Below are 18,022 nucleotides of genomic sequence, written 5' to 3'. Positions count from 1 at the left end.
ATTGTGATTTAAATGGCTTTTGAGTCCTCCTAATCCACCGGAGGCACATAAGTCACACAAAGGCAGCTCCGAAAAGGCCGGGCAAAATTCCACAAGGCAGAGAGGAAGTCTTAAATCTCAAGCTTCACTTAAATACCGCTGAGGTGACTTATTAATGGAACCATTTTGACTTGTGTGTATAGACGGCTCGTGATCAAGTGCGATGGGCCCAGGTGGTTGGACATAACTCTAACACGGCGTGACAAAAGAGGAGGACAAACAGATTTGTGGTCCAGCATGAACAGAGAAGGTCTCTCCAAAGAAGACAGAATTCAGAGGAAAGGGGATCTACGCGGGGCTACTCTTTGGCTACAAATGTTACTGAATTTGATATCAAAGACAAGATGAAAGTGTCGTGCAATCTTAAGCCCCTCCAAGATTCCCAACACCATCTCATGTGTGGGGAAATTAATCAGAACCAGGAAAAAAGGACGAGCTATAGAAGAACATCGCAGATGGACGCCATTGTTGCGATGTGCACCCCAGTAACATGTTGGTGGCAGGCAGTAAAATGCTGCATCATGGGTAAAGAAGGGGTCAGCGTCCATTCGTATGGCCACCACCCAGTGCGTAACAGCGCAATCTCTCTCAAAATAATTACACCTGAAGGGCAGACATCCATCACATCTAGCCCGGACTGGAAATTGCCCTCAGATGGGCACAATTTGAAAGAAACATGTGAGCGTGGGGGGGCCGGGGACATTTGTGAACCATTACGACCGACCACCGTTTCGTCCTCTTCTGTTCCTTGCAGACTTTATAAACAGGCTACACAATGATGCCACATCGGAGAGAATTCTCTTTGTTTCGCTCTGTTTACTCATCATCATCGCCATAGCAGCGTCCCACAGAATGAACACGCCAACGTACGAATCCTGCTTTTGTACCAAGGACAATGAACTTGCTCTGCCTGCTAAAGGTCATCCCATGCTAAGTCACACCTGAGCTTAATAGAACATATCCTAAAGACAGCATGACGGTCATTCCCCAGACGACCCCAACAAACATTAGCAGATACTATATTTCTGTTCCACCTCCAGTTACATGAACATCATAAATCACGACTGGAAATGAGTGAATATCATTGAACAACTGCACATAGAAGCAGGGCGTCAGTGGCCTCCGCTACCTCCATGGGCTACCGTAAAGTTCAGGACCGAGTCCACTGAAATAACACCAGAAGGGGGCGGTAGTGTGTATATGTCAGTCAATCAGGAAGATGAAGACTTCTTGTCTTTAAAATAAGTCCTTTTCCTTCAACTACCTTCTGTGACTGGATGTACTAAGGATGCTTGTTGGTGCTCGAAGAACATTTGGGCAGATAACTAAAAATGTGTTGATTAAATTCTCTCAAATTTGGCCCAAATATGCAGTTACCAGTGTTCTGATTACACTAGTTAAACAATGAAAGAAAGACTTCTATTGGTCACACAACCACAGAGAAACACTCCTTGTGCAAGAATAAATCTGTGTTGGGGATGAAAGTGAAAACGGCATCGGAAGAAGGCGTTTAAACATACGTTCATGTTTAGGAAACAAAGAATTTGAATATAGCTTTTATTCCAACGTGCTGAGCTTAAACTGAGCTTTGGCGTTACTAGTTAAAGTGAACCATGAAAATATCCGCACACACTCCGAGCCAGAGCAAACCGCAGTCAGAGCTGCTGCCAGTGCGAAGCCCAGCGATACAGAACTAGTTAATGTTTACCCAGAAAATATGTAATTGCAGACTTCCCCCTAATAAACTGTTCCAGAATGCAGCCCAGAGTCCTCCTTCTGTAACATGATTATTATCTGCAGGCCTCCATTTTGACCTCTTACACACACACACACACACACACACACACACACACACACACACAACCCTTAAATATAGTGGCCATACAAGCCTCAGAACACTCCTAACCCCAGTCCAGCTTGATATAGAGCAGTTTTGATCGGCCCCTATACACAAAACCACACTTCTGGTCATTTTAAACTCCGCAAAGTGTAGCTAAAACTAGCGGCGGACTGAACGACGTGGCGCAGCTAATCAAATTCAAAACCTGGAGCGGAAACTGAAGCGGCTCGTACAAAATAATGAATTACACACATTGTGGTTGGAGGTGGTGTTCTGTTTACTGCAAAACGGTGAACGTAAATGACCGCCCCCTGCTGGCCTGGAGACTCTTCTTGGTTGTTTACCTTTTGTCATAGGTTTAGATTTTTGTGTCATAATTTTATTGACCGCATGATCTTTTAATTGAGTCTTGTAGCTTGGTTTGATCTTTGGAAGGCCTTTTTATGGGCTCTAGCTATGTTTCTGAGAACTTAGGTTTATTTAGTTTATTTGTAGAAGAGTTTCATATGGATCCTTTTTTTGTGTTGCCTGTAGCGAATCTCCTTGTGTTTTCTTTAAAATAATAATCTACAGATGTTTTTTCCTGTGACAGCGGCGATGGTTCTTAAATACAGGCTTATGGTTTCACCAAACAGCTCCGGAAGAATGTTAATATTCAGGTCAGATAAAAAAGTAACTCCCCATTTCCGGCCACGGCTGTAATTTTTTACGCCGCAGCGTAAGGTTGGATATCCCAGCTGAGGCTGAGGTTGGCTCACATCGCTTACATTCATGATTACCATCTGCAACATGTCTTTAAAAGGCCATTTGGGATGGAATTATTTTATACTGGATTATTTTTACATTCTGCTCGGGCTCTTTGTCATGTTGGAGCGATATCCGGCTCCCAAATTTTCCTCTTATTGGTTCCTGCCTCGATTTCACTTTAATAAGGGAGGTCATCTGCCTCCAAGTCTGCTCCCTGCAATATGAGGCACATTAGTTCACCTCAGCACCGAGCAACACGGCCAAGATGGCCACTGTCTCCTGATTTTCTCTTGCAAATGTAGCAGATTACTTAACTCAATATGCTCAGCCTTATCCGTAACCATGACAATACACAAAGGAAACTGTAGGCTAGTTTCTGTACTGCACAAAATGTAGGCTAATCATCTTCCAACCAACTTTAGCTTGGAAGTAAAATCCCAACATTAGTGTACATGAAGCACTGTCTGTGTTCCCAGATCTCAGCAGGTGACGTTATCAGACATGAACGAAGACCAGAACTGGAGTCCAAGTTGTAATAAAATGGAATTAGCCAGTGATACAAGAAGGATGTGACATAATTCAAGTGCCATTCTGACTTTGGCAGCCACCAGTGCCAAAACATGAAGCAACAGGTTTGGAGCAGGTAAGGGGCACGATAAATCAAGTCCCACCGCGTGATGCCAAAGTCAAATTGAGTAACTGATGTTCAGACAAAGGAGGAGGAGCTCTGTAGAGGAGTGTTTTCCTTCTCGCGCCGTGGGAAAAAAAGGGGGTTTGGGAGAGGCTAGGAACCCGCCGAACACTGGAAAGTGGGTGGATGGTGGACGGACAACGACGGTGGGGTGCGATTTCTTTTATCTCCCCTTCCTCTAGCTCCCCACTGCCTCGCCACCCTCGGCTCCTCCCCTTCCGTGAACGAGGAGAGCGTATATGTGTGTATGGAAAGTGTTGGGGGTGTCTCTTATTGAAGGCGAGCAGAGTGGAACCTCTCTCTTTGTCTGCCTTGCACCCCACCCCCTCATCGCCTCCCCCCATCGCTGCCTCCCTCCTCCTTTCTCCTGGGACAAAGAATGTCCTGAATGCCCGGCGTCTCCTGCAGTGTCAAATAACTAAAGGAAAGGTGGAAGGGTGGAGGGAGGAGAGAGAAATGACAAATCAGGGAAAATTAGGATTAACCCAACTCTTAATATTCTGAAGAAAGCCTCTGGTAGAAGTCCAAATGGTGGACAATGGTCCATCGGGACGTGTGATCAAAGTCCCGTCAATTACAGGAGCCCATGTTTTGCAACCGACACTTAAATGGTAAATATTATCGTTAAAGTTAATCAGTTTTTCTTTGGATCTTCCAACAAAGTGACTATTTATGTAAAAAATGTGATGTTTATGATTATAACAGACCTAACGGAGAGACTTCCTGCATCTATTCATGGTGGACTCGTCAATAAATCGTCCACGCAGATCGATTTTGTCCTACCCGGCACGATAAAACCAGGTATCAGATAATGACTTGTGAGAATGTGATGACACGTTGCCTCTGTGACACCAACCCGATTGGGGCAACTTCAATTTCAGGTTCCAGATTCTGATTGAGGAGAGGATCTGGAAGGACGGACCAGGGACTGGACCGGTCTGGACTTCAACATAAACAGGATCAGTTTTCTGGTTCCATGGGAAAGTTTTGATACCAGTCAGAAAAGCGAAGATGCACCAGTGTGTCGATCAACGTGGTCTCATTGCAACCTCTCGTTGCCACTAAACGGTTCGCTCCGTTTGGCTAATTTGAGTGACAGCCTGATAAACATTTAACATTTCAACCTCATTAGCTCTGTCTGTTCTTGCTACAGCCCCCAAATGAAACTCACTCATTCAGTACGGACTTTTTCCTTCTATTCAATGGAACAGTTTTCACAGATCTGGGTAGACGGGGGCCAGGCCTCGGCCCCCCCATCCGGTGATACCTGCTACTTTATTAGGTTTCGGAAATGACTGCTGACACCTGGTTCCAAACGGCTATGATTGGTTTACTGGCGGAGCTACACACGTCTCACACGTCGACGAAGGCCAGAGTGGTCTTATGAAACTTCTGTCCCGTCAGGTTTCACGTTCACGTGCAACACACACACACACACACACACGCTGCGCCTCTCAGCCCACAGTCACGCACACAGGCCTGCGCTCGGGCTCAGAGAGAACGCCGTGGCCTCGCCACCACCTGAAATCACTCCATTCTACAAGCAGCATGTGCAAAAAAATACCATCCATCAAGCTGTCACGTTAAACCTGTTCTCCAAAAGGTAGGAAGTGAGGTTCTCGCACACGCTGTGAGAAGAATGAGTTCACCCCCCCGCAACAAACCATCCATTACAGGGCTGCGGTTCAGGCAGACACGAGGTCAGGCTCCAACCTAATTGGTTTGTTTAAATCCAGTCGTGAGTCCACGCAGGACGAGGCAGAGATGTCAGACTGGATGGAACTAACATTTGCAGATGTTTGAGATCGTTTTTTAAAGCCATTTCTGACACTCGCAGCATAAGTTATGTATTTATAATGACATGGAAATGTCTCAAACTGCACATGTTGACCTACAAAAAACACATTCAGTGCTCAATTAAGAGAGCTTAGCTTTCAGTGTTTCATTTTACGCCATATTTTTCCTTTTATTCATTTGCAAAAGTGCGACAAATACGGAGTCTTATCTTAAAATCAGCTGTGGGGACCACACACGGAGGACCTGTGGATCACGACATCACAAGCCATGCGGAGCGAGTAATCAAAACATAACGAGGTCTTATTTCCCCGTTGTCAAGAAGAACCTCCGGTTTGGCTCAGAAGCACTCGTCAGACTCTGATCAACCAAGTTCTACGGCCGTCTCAGCCCAGCAGGTGGCGTCCCGCAGGTCTTCCTTCCTGCCCTGGTGCCATTTGGCAGACTACCACCAACAGCGGCGTACCAGCAGAGATGGGTGGAAGTTTGGGTTAGTGCAGATTTCTGGCACGATATGTAGCTGCTTAGCAAATGGTCCGCTGGAGAGGGAGGCAAACCGTGCCGCGGCATGAAGCAGCAATGTTTCTTTTAGTCGACAAAATTTCTTTCATCTGCTGATCAAAACCGTTGTGGGTTGGTGATATGAGAAGGCCGTGAGGGGAAAAGAGAAAACGCTGGTTTGGATTCAAAGGGAACTTTTTTTCATGTGTGTGTGTGTGTGTGTGTCTGCAAACTCTCACCAAAGAGGTGAAACTGTTGAAAGTATCAACATGTATTTCATGTTAACTCATTAAATACATATTTCTCCACTAGACTTTGACCCCCCCCCCCCGGCGAAACAGTCTATAGGACAGTTACAGAGCAAAACAACACAGGTTTCCCCAGAAGTGAGTAAAGAATTGGTGATAAAAGTGAGGCGCAGCGACAGACGTATGGATGCGGCCCACTGACGGTGTTTGGGCTGAGGAATAATCGGGCCCAGCTCCGTTTTTTCCCCTGCTCTCAATGACATGAGATATGATCTGCAGGATGGAGAGGAAAGCCAGAGGGAGGGCTGGAGAGCCAGAAATTAAATGTTCATGCATGTGTGCACACAAAGAGGCAGATTGGGTCCCACAGTTTACGAGGCTGTGTCCCATTTTTCCCTTCAGACTGGAAATCAGGGAATATTACTTCAGGCCCTGTGCTTCGCCGCCGTATCAGATCCACGGGGCAGTTAAATGAAATGACTGGAAAGTGCACTTTGAACTCTGGCTCCTGGCAGAAGTCCCATTCCAGCAGAAATCTAAAAGTTCCTGTTGTCAGTAAAGGCCTCCCAGAGAGACACCAGCAGAACCTTCACATTTTAAACCAGAGTTCCTGGTGCAGCCAACAATATGGGGCTTGTTTAATTGAGCTATTTTGGACTGTGATTATTTATAGAAACTATATATTTGTGCTGGATGTCTTTATTACGCCAAGAATCCTAAAGCAAAACCTCCTGATTATTGCCCTCACACCTTTCTATGAATGAGTCGTGCAATTAAATCCCACTGTTGTTGAATATTCTGTATTTCTGAAAAGCTTGTAAAAACTCTTAATGGAGCAGCGTTACCACTGCTGCAACACTCAAATGTCACACTTGGGTAAAAGTCATCTCATTGCATGCAGGCGTGTAACTTTGGTTCCGTAGAAAGTCCGGTTGAACCCGATATTTGCCTTTTTTTTTCAAAATTCAGATGGAGAAAATTGCATAAAAGTGTGGGTGAAAAATGCTGGTGTGGATCCAATAAATAAAAGCCAGAAAATGTTCAAAAACTTAAAAAATAAAGTATTTTGGCTCAGAGTAAATGTTCTCACATTCCATCAGCAGAAGATCTGCAAAGGATCACAGTCAGATTCATCCGAGCTGCTTTCCTGAGCTGGAGTCGCTCCTGAACTTTGGACTGAACCGGCGGTTGGCATGGTTGGACGGTCAACAAGCGGAGAACGGTAGCACCTTTTCCCTGTTGCCCGGCTGCCTGTCAGCAGCTACATAAAGCCATTACGCGAGGGTAGACGCCGCCCCCGCGGCTGCCCCACACATCCGCTCAGGGATGCATGCTGTAATTATCACCCGCCCCTCCCCCACTCCATACTCATCTCCCCTGGCAACTGCAATCATACCGGCCAAACAGCTCAAGCTAATTCATTTCTTTGGTGGAGGGAAGTCGGCCGCCTGTAATGACACCAATTGCCCTGACCTGAACGCTGTAATAGGACCTCTCGGTGCACTGGAGAGGAAATGGCTGCAATTGAGGCTCTTCCACTTCCTAGCAACCCAAGCACGGGCCTACAATTTGAAGGGGGAAACGCTTTGCATTACCTGTGCCCCACAGCTTGAAATGCAGCCTAATGAATGCAAAATTGTAGGAATTAAGGAGACGTCAGGGGAGGATGAAGAGGAGGAGGAGGAGGAGGGCAACAAACAGAAAAGTGGAAGCATGTGTGTCAAATGGGTTTCCTTGTTAATTCCTTGGCCGCCCGGAATCCGCCTGATCGCACAATCAGGAAAGACCAGCGGGGAAACAAACATTGGGTTTGGTCCCGAGTGGACGGAGAGGAGAAGGGTGGAGGAGGCAGGAGGACCAAGGAGGAGGCAGGGCTCCCGCTACAGTTCCAAAGACTAGAGTCCAATATTTAACAGCAAACTGCCCGACTTAGTGTTTCGCAAGCTTGACCTGGGTCGAATAATATTAGCAAAGAGTTTTTATGACGTGTTATATAGTCCTGAGGTGCCAGATGGTGAGAAGGAACCGGGCTGGACGACGGCACGGAGTGAAACCAAGTTCAGACAAGCAAAAAAAGTCGACCATTCTGAGGGTGTGAGGCTGAAAACATCTGAGGGCTTCAACACCAGCACAAGACAGATTTTTTCATTTGTTCAGAACCCAGAACTGAAAGACTCTGGAGGGGACTTGAGCCGGAGTCACCTGACCAGCTCCACAAGATCTTAAAATAGCAACCAGCTCCCGAAAAAAAAAAGCCTTCTGTGGTTTTGACTGGTCCTGATTTAAAGTCCATCATGCCCGTTTGAAACCAAAACCGGATCATTCGAGACTGAAACCAGAACCGCCAGAACCCTTTTCTCACAAACAAGAAGAAGAAGAACATCTGAAGCATTTGATTTCTAATTTCTGGACGTTGTGAGATGAATAATTGCGCCGCACGTCTGAGATGATTCCCGACAACATGCGGCTCCGCTCGGCCCAGCAACACCTTGAAAACATCTGTCCGCACTAAAAAAAAGATCAACTCCAGCTGAAGCTCAGCAGCTCCATGCCCACCGACCCAAACTGACAGGAGCTCAGCAGACACAGGTTGGTCTGGTTTAAGTGCTGGATCAGCTCTCTGAGCGTCCATTGGTTGGCTCCCAATGAAAGCAGCCTGGCTGCTGGATGGCCTACCTGCAGGATGAGGTGCAGATCCAAGCGTCTGATCGGCTCAGGCGGGAACGCCGTCTGGCCCCTCTTCAGTTGAGGAGGTTTGACAGGATCGGGAGAACATTCCAGAGGTGAATAGATGGAGACCAGAGGAGCTGGAGGTTCCTTCTGGATTCCAGGTGAACGGCTGCATGTCCCGAAAGCTGAAACCAACATAAACAACTGAAGGAATCCGCACATTTTCCTCTTGTTTTGGTTGTTTAATGAGGAAAAATGTTGAAAATTCCCTTTTCCAAACTCACCTAGAGTGATTAATAGTTTTACTATCTCCAATTGTACCCAAGCACGGTGGATTGAACAGATAAACCAGCAGAGATTCCTCAGTAATTTGGAGAAACTACTTGATATTCCACTCTTGAAAATCTTCTCCAGGTCTCTCGTCTTTGTTCTCCACACTAGGATCATGGACTCGTTTCACATTTTCCCAGCAGGTGAGAAGGTTGTGACCACTTCCTGTTGGAACAGGAAGTGGATGGAGGGATATTTTGAGTGGATGGTGGGGGAGGGACTGACATTAAATTACTTGGCTTTAGGTACATGGGCGGGGCTTAACATTTCCTAATCCTCTCCATTATTTTTCAGTTTCTCCTTTATTTAAACGTTGCATAAAATTCAAGATTTAAGCATGTTGTGTTTTGTTTGTACTCTTTAAGCATCAGTGCACTAAATTAGGACAAAAATCAGAGGTCTTAGTGATTTGGCGAAGCATGAAAGTTCACAGGTTTCTGTGTGAATCACTGTTTGAGTTGAAAAGAAGCAGAAGTTGAAGTGTTTTGTTTTTGTGTTTGCTGTCAGCAGCAGATCTGAGCACCAGCAGACGCTTTTGGCTGCTCCGAGTCCCGTCCCATAAACAATAGCACTTCACAGGGAGAGTCTCGTCTTCCTTCCTGCCTGGCTTCCTCTCCATCGTTCTGCCTGACTTGGCAAACTCAATGTGCCCCCCTCCCGCCTCCGTCCCCCAACCCCCCCCCCCCCCCCCCCCCCACCCACACCCATCACCCAGCAGACCTCCGTCCCTCCCGCCTCAGACGCCGTCGACACAAGGAAGTGAAGGAAAAGGTGAGATGACAAAAAAGAAGTGATGAACGACAATGGCGCGACAATAAAAACTGCTGTGGAAGTGGAGCGTACCACGCCAACAGGCGGGGGGCATTGACATGGAGATGGTGGCGGCAGCGGGGTGTGAAGGTGTTGAATCTACCGTTTGGCACCTACGGTGCACTAAACTTTTAACCCCGCCCACGACCTCCAGCTCCTTTCTCATGCAGACCCTTCAGAGCAGATTGATAATAGCGGTGCACTTCCTCTGTAGGGAGCGCGACCTCTGCTTGAATAATGTCCGACCGTTGATTAGCCTGTCTCATTAGCATTCAGGGGTAATGATGCTAACTACAGCTTTCCTTTTTTTTTTTAACTTTTACCAGTCTGGAAAATGATGAATGGTCAATTAAGTTTGAGGTAGACAATACATTTGTAAAGCGAACTTTGATGTGCAAACATAAATGCTAATTGATTGCTACATGCATAAGCTACATCGCAGAGCTCTGTCAAAATGAAATATTTCTTTGAAATGTCTGTCGCTCTCAACATTCGGTCGAAATAACAAGTTTAACAAATTTCAAAGAGAGTTTTCTCCCTTTGTTGATTGCCATTGTTAAAAAAAAAATATATAAAAACCTTTCGGCGGCGTTTCCCAGCGTGCTCGTGTCAGCACTTCTTTACCATGGCGTCATCCCTGGAGTGTCTCCAGGACCTGAGACAATAGTGGGACTGTACTGAAACTTGTAATCAGATTTTTGTCAATCACTGGTTTAAACTCGGCAACCTTCTGCTGCGAGCACTTCTGTCCTCGCCAGGCCTCTCACCACCGACTGACGGGTTAATCAGTGTCATTTGTCAACCGGTGCCATCAGATACGATTCACGCGGGCTGCATGAAGGAGCATTTTTGAATGCTGGTGATCATGACTGCATCAGGTATGATTAAAATGTCTTTTGTCGTATTTAATTAGCAGGTCAACACGCTCCGATGCGGTTGAGTCTGTGACCTCTGTGAGACTGTTATCCTCTGTGAGGCCGTAAACTGACGTGGTGTTTATGAGATCTTCTTCCTCAGGATGTGAGATACACTTATCCCTTTTATGGGCCTATTCAGGTCAATAGTAGATGAATGTGTCTGGTGCTGAGCGTGAAAGAGTGCAGCAACCTTTAGGCCGAGCCGCAGTTTCCTAACCCAAACCAAACCAATTTATTACCACCTTAACAGCATCCGGACGGCGCCGTTATCTGAGGCGCGGGTCGTAAGATAGTGGAAGGCGTCACAAAGTCCGGGAGAAGTCCTCTCTGGAGCTCCTCGGGAGGCTTCATCTGGAGTCAAGGTCCATTCATGAAGAGCTCTTTTGTGAAACAAAGTCTTCGTCTGCCCCTCTGTCTCTGCCATTGTCTTCCCAGCACTTTGTCTGCGTTCAGCTCCTCCACAGAGGGGCAGATTTTAGGGGCAGGTTTTGGGAGACTGAGGAGGCTAAAGTTGTTGTTTTTTTCCACAATCCACATTTAAAATATTACTTTTTATATCCAACAGTAGGGTAAATGTTCCCGGGCCATCGTCATCTTCTCGGGAACATTGAGAATGTTTGGGGCCTTGTTAAATTTAAGACTATCTTCAGTAACAGCACAGCTGCCCGGCATTACATCTTCAGTTCAACTAGAGTCACGATTGGTGGACCAGGAACATCTTGATATTCTTATATTGGTTACAAGATAGGACCCTTTAGAAGAATTTAGCTCTGCTGCTAAAAAGGTTGCGCAGACTTTATGGGATGGATGGAAGTCCAGGTTCTGGTTTTGATTGACGTCCGTATCTTCTTCTTCTCCCTAATAAAGGCTAAGCACCTGCTTGGAGCGTCGCTCTGCTATATAAAACCGCGTCCGCTGGCATCAGATGCAACAAAGCATAAATTAACTGAGGCAGAGCTGAAAAGAAAGCCTTTTTAAAAAAAAGAAAACTGCAGGCGTCCAGCCCGCCTCAAATGGAATCTCTTTTAAAGTCGCACCTGTACCGCCTGGTGGGGGTACGTCTGATGGCTTGATGTGGGCGCAGCGTGTTTTAACCCCTCGGGAGAGGAAAAAAACGAGAAGGGGGCCTTTGTTGTCTGCTCTCGCTACACCTCATATATATTTTAAAGGCACACATACAAGAGGGCAACTCAACATGAACCCCTTTCCTTAAAAGAGCATCTCTGATATTCCTGTAAAGGCAAATTGAGCGTTTGATTGTGGCCAAACTCAAACGCGGCACTGAGCGCTCGCCACCGCTCCCTCCTAAGACAGCTGGTTTCACTTTTTTCTGGTCACCCTCGTCTCCTCCCTCACTTTCCTTTGTGCTCCACCACCAAAGTGTTCCTCTTTTGATTCATCGTGAGTAATGGTGTGAGATTCACCGAGGTTCTCCTTTCAACTCCTCTCACGGCCTCACCGCAGCTGGCCGCCACCCGAGCAGCAGATGCAGACGTAAAGCTCGAGGCCCCCCGTGCGACAGCGATTTTCTCCATCTGCTTGGCGGCGCCGCTTCGCCTGTTGCAGCCAGAAACAACAGGAAACGGCATCTCTGTAGAGTTCCAACCTCCGACCGCAGAGAGCAGCATCACTGTGGTTGTCCCAGCAGCCCGACCTCACCTGCAGTAATCTGCACAACGAAAACATCCGTGCCAACTGCAAATAATTGACTCTGGAATGGTTGATTGTCTAGGCTGGACCGAACTGTCCCGACCGACAGCCGATGTCCCGTGTTGACAGGATGAGCAGCTGTGTAGGCGGAGAACCAACATCATGATCACACCCCTGTGATGCACGATAATTATCGTATTTGTACGATTCAATTTGCCCTCGGTCCGATCGGTAATTTCCCGAATGCACAATGATTTGATCCTATTTGAATTAGGATTTGGAGGGATCCCACAAACACAATGCAACCCTTCGATAGCTATAACGTGCGTGTAAAGTTTGACTGGAGCAGATAGACCTGACCAACGTCCGACTGTAAAGTGGTTGGACATGATAGTTTTCCTCAAAATGCGATAAATTTAAACTTCCCATCTGGCAACGGTGGCGGAGCCTGGTTAAGAAATCTAGGGGTCGTGCACCGGCTTTGTTCTCCAAAGTGATGAACTTTGAACTGTCTGCTAACAAGGTAAGACAGGCAGGTTAGCACAGCGGACCACCAGCAGAAGACCCGACTGTTGCCAGCAGGAATGTTTCACAGGCCTGAAACCCTCCTGAGCTAAAACCTGAAATTGCTTCCCTCGTGCCGTTTTCCAAAAGGCAGCAAGGCTACGCTAAACCTGGACGGATCAGAACCCGGGCAACAATTTTGGGCTGCAAGGAAAATTACTCTGCAAATTTGGGCCCACGGGGGGAGTTTGGAAACTGCTGAAGCGCCGTATCTGTTCCACAGAACGTCTGCAGATGAACACCGAGTGTGTAATGACGGTTGCCTTCGAGCCGCTCGACACTGAACCTGCTTTGTGCGGGGAATCTCAAGTGGAAAAGAATTTCTCCCGGTGGTACACCAACAATTCCGTATACTCCCTCAGAGCCCGCACGCATCCGACTGGGTGCCAATCACATCTTCGTCCACCACGTCAAGGTATTACCAGGACCCGTGATTGATGGGTCCGCTCCTGTGAAGGGGCGCGGTCTCAGGGAGTCAAGCTGGGATTTATTATGTCGGGACGTGGTTTAATAAGATCTACAGCAGGGAAAGTGGCTGCCCTTAAGGTCCAATTTCCCCTCAGCTATAATGCTGCCATTGAGGTGGTTGGACACACCTCTCACAGAGCTTGAGATTAAAAACTTTTAAGACCAAATGGAGGATGAAGAGGAATGATGGAGATGTGCTCGGATCTCCCAGGCGAGAGGAAGGAACAGTGGAAAAGTGGGACGGAGAAACAAAAGGACCTACTGTCATTTTTTAAAAGATGGCGGAGCACCTCCAACTATTATAGTACTTGAGAAAGTAACCCCCCCCACCACCACCCTTTCCCCACCACCACCCCCCAGGTGCTCGCAGACCCTGAAAAGATCAAAAAGGTGCAGATTCGGTGATCCGTCCCTGTAATTCCTCAACACATTTCTAAAAGCCAGTGCTTGAGCGTAAGCCTAAAATCAACAACAGATAAGCCTTTTCTGTGTCCCCTCCCTTTGATCTGGAGACCCCCCCAAGTGTGTGTGTGTGTGTGTGTGAGGGGGTGCTTATAAGCTTCCTAGCCAGAGAACACACTTAAATGTTCTGGACTTTCCTTAAAATTTCCCTTATGAAGCTACAGTGTTGTACTTCTTTCAGTCGGGTATTTTGGGGGTGTTTTTTCTGTGACGCTCTTCTTCTGCTGTTTTTTTAATCTAGTGTGACGAGGGAGCAGCATGAGGTCAGCTCCTGTATGGAGGTAATCAGAGTTGTCTTCCTGTCTATTCACACGGCCTGGCCTTCATTCCCAAACTGAAACTGGACACCGAGGGGGTTTTGTTGTGGGTTTATGGCTTCCGAGGGTGAGGAGACAAACAAGCCGGTGCAGAAAAAACAGGGCCACTTCCCCTCGTTGAGGGAAGGGCCACGTACAACCATACGTTTGTTCAGTGTTTTCAAACCTTTACCAGAGTGACATGGAAGAGAAATAGCTGTTAGCTCGGCAGCATAACTGTCAGTACGCATTTCTAACATTTCCTTTGATGTATTGGTTTGAGGAAAATGTGAGTTGTAGTTTGTTGGACTCACAAAATGTGAGTCTAAATGGGTTTTTTTTCCCCTACAAAGCAAATGGTCTATAAGATGAAGGCAAAGGCTAACATGACACCCAGGTGGTTCAGTCACAGGAAGTATGCAAAGGTGTCAGGTAAGCCGTGCTTCCCTAGCGTAACGACAGTTTACTGATTGTTTTGCTGTTTGGAATGTCTTCCTGACTAACGTGAAGCTCAAACTTGTCCCGTGGCGATGCAAGATGAACGGTTAGCCACAAACATCTTGTTGTCCTTTTAATTTGGTGAATGAAAACAGGAAGAAAGGGGTTAAAAGAGTAGCTAAAGAACGAGGCTGTCTCTCAGACTTGAATATTTGCAGCGTGCATCAGGAGCAGAAACAGTTTTCAGGTATCTCCAGGTCACCTGTCAGCCTCAAAGGTCAACACAGCTCAGGAGCTTTGAAGACCATCTCTCTGTCTCTGGGGAGGGGGGGGGCAGGAAGAAGGGGGGAGAAGAGGAGAGTAGGGAAGGTCGAAGGGTGAGCAAACCAGCAACTGGGAGGTTAACCATCGCACTGGGGATTTTGGAGGGAGGGATGCAACTTCCAGTCTGTGACTGGCTGACTGATGTAAGGAAAAAAGGAAAGTCTCTTATGACCCCCACCCTTCTGCCCCCCAGCCGAGAAGAGCCGGACGGGACTAAAGCCCACCATTGTTGTCCTCTCACATGGGATCACCAAGGCCCCAGCAGTGGGAGAGGGACTGGGGGATGGAAAAAAGGATGGAGATCATGTGGGAGGGGGATGAATATAGTGTGTGTGTGTGTGTGTGTGTGTGTGTGTCTGTGTGTGTGTGTGTGTGTGATGGGGGGGGGGGGGGGGGGTTCAGCCCGCCAGCTCAAACACAATAGTGTGATAGGACTTGGCCCTATCTAATCAAGGGCAGGAGGTCACTTCCGAACAACTGGGCAATAAAAGATTATTCCTACCCACATAACAGAGGAGCCGTTGAAGGGGATGTGGGGGGGGGGGGGTAGATAGAGAGACAGAGAGAGAGAGTGGAGGGGGGAGGGGGAGGGGGAGGGGTGGCTGTCTGTGAGGAAAGGAAGTGAATTGAAAAAAGCCAGCAGACGGGAACCATGTGTCTGGATGCATAGTCTAATCTAAAAAAAAAAAGAACAGAAGAGGCGGGGGGGGGGGGGGGGGGGGGGGTGGAGGGCAAAATACAGGCCAGCTTCCTCCTCTTCCTCTGGCAGGTCCGTGGGTCCACATATGCACCTCGGTCAGTTCTGTTATCTATATAATGCGCAAATGCTTTTGTTGTCCCCGGTTGAGATATCAAAGGGGAAAAACGGAACAAAAGTGGTTGCGGGGGGGGCAGGAATGCCATAAACACAACACAAAACTGTCCCCCGGGGCAGTTAAAAGAGGAACAAACGTCTTCTCAGTGTTTGGCTCCAGAAGAGGTTAAAGCAGCTTTGGGTCAGCGGTAATATTGCTAACAGTAAGGTCAGTCACCAGCATTGATGCATACCTGAGCAAAATAAGTGTCTCATGTTAGGAATGGACGTCGGTAACAGCAAGGTGAGCTTAAAGAACACCCGATCCTAATGTCTTAAGGTATGGCATAGCATAGCATAGCTGTGACATTAGCTTCTTTACGTAAACACTGTCAATGGTAACATCAAAAAAGAAACATTCTTTCGTGTCTGGTTTCTATGTCCCATCAAAACCTAAATAACAATAGATTCATACTAAAGTTTAATGTGTTTAATAGCAGCATGGCTTTAAGTACATTTATAAGTGCTAGCAAGACAATTATTTGTTTGGTTAGCCAACAACAAAAGTGTTTCAGGAAGTGACGCTGAAGGCTGCCGAGCCTGTCGCGCTGCTAACAGCGAATCCGTTGCTCAAGTCTCATTCCGAGCACATAGCACCAAATCAGAAATCACAAAAGGAAGTTGTCTTATCGATCCAGATCATCCCCGTCACCGTTGCCGTCTCCACCGTTGCCGTCTCCTCCGACAAACCCTAAGACGAGGCAGAGGAAGGAGGCACGCGGAATCAAATAGTGAGCTAGCAGGAGGTGTTGGGGGAGGGGGTGGGAAAGTTTCACACTTCAGTTCCTGTGTGTGTAGCCAGGAGCAAATGTTCGAGAAGCTCCAATGAAACACCTCCATCTTGAATGGCCCTCGACACCTGATAAAACACCAGGTCACCCCTGCAGGATCTTTATGGTTCCTGGTTGGGGCGGGGGCTCATGTCCCCCGAGCAACCTGTCCAGCAAACAGGAAGCAGCCGCTACAGTGCTTAACGATGGCGAGCGGATTACGCTAAAGTTTGGTTGTGATGTTCCAGGAGATGATCCCATCCATACCGGTGGGATCACTGCGTTCACATAGAGGGATCCGGAAACGGATTTACCAGCAAACACGTTTCTCTATTGTTGATTCTACATTGGAATTAGATAAAATCCATCTACGTGACGTCGGCCAGCTGTAATCAGGATTAAGATTTAAGATAAAACAGCCTCATTTAAGCTTTTGGAGAGGAGGAAGACTTTGCCCAGCTGCTAATCCTCTGCAGTCAAGTTGATCTTGTATTTGTCAGGAACTATCTAATCTCTCAGGACGCCCCCCCCTTGAGAGAGATTTTCCAGATTACGTGCAGACCTGGTAAGAAGAGGAAGTACAGTTACAATCATTTTACGCTCTGCAGTTGATGGCTACTTTCACGTCTGAGAGACGCAAAATCAGACACGCTAACATCCTGTCTGCTAGCTGAAAATGCCTCCACGTTAGGTGGGCGTTTCCAGTTAACTTGGATTCCACATCCCTCTGTGGGTGGAGAACATCCTCCAAACCAAAGCTGTTACATAAACTCTGCAGTGCCCCGTGGTCGAGGCAACACAAGGCCACTTTCTCTTACCTACAGAGATGGTTTTAGCAGCTCCCGTGTTCAGACGTAGCAGCTAGCGTAGCCTCAAATGCAGCTGTCACTCTTCAGAAGCCTGTTGGGGATGTCGGACCTGTCCAAGGTCGAATCTGGTACCAGATATGCGAGGAGATAACCTCTGCCGGCCCGGTCCAAAGTGCACACCCCACACTTTTCCACCGGTTGCTAATTTTCTATTTATATACCACGAAGAGGAAATAATGAAAAGCAGATGAGGAGGCAGAATGAGGAGGATGACTGTTTAGAGAGGACCACGAGGTGCCCTCGCTGAGAAAAGGACTGCCCCAGAAGGATGTGTGTGGGCAGGAGGTTCCACCATGACTCACTTGGTAGTCACGCATTTTTGCACTTGTGAGGCTCTAAAAAAAACCCCGATGCTGCAAAAAACCAGACCCGCCAAGCTCCACAACTCCGAAAACCATGACGTGGGCGTGTGGAGCAGCTAAATTTAACCCGGAGCAAGTGTCAGAGGCAGAGGGGGTGGAGGGTAGGGGACAGGTTGGGACCATTTGTGCCACTGAATTACTTCATCGGCACGTCGGATGACGCAGCTACGCCGACGCCCACGCAGCCTGAACATGTTGTTTTAGACACCTCAGCTGATTCGATGGGAGATTTCAGAGACGTGCCGAGGACACAACAGAGCCCAGTCCTGGAAATGGTGGGAGTAGGACTTGTTTCCTTATTTGGTTTAAGCTGGAAAATATCAAGTAAACACTGTCTTCCTGTTCACCGTCTTCTCAGTTTAGAACCCCCCTCCGCCCC

This window comes from Takifugu rubripes, chromosome 14 (genome assembly GCF_901000725.2).
Source record: "Takifugu rubripes chromosome 14, fTakRub1.2, whole genome shotgun sequence".
Lineage (NCBI taxonomy): Eukaryota > Metazoa > Chordata > Actinopteri > Tetraodontiformes > Tetraodontidae > Takifugu > Takifugu rubripes.
The sequence above is the reverse complement of the archived record's forward strand: the minus strand, read 5'-3'. Positions refer to the sequence as shown.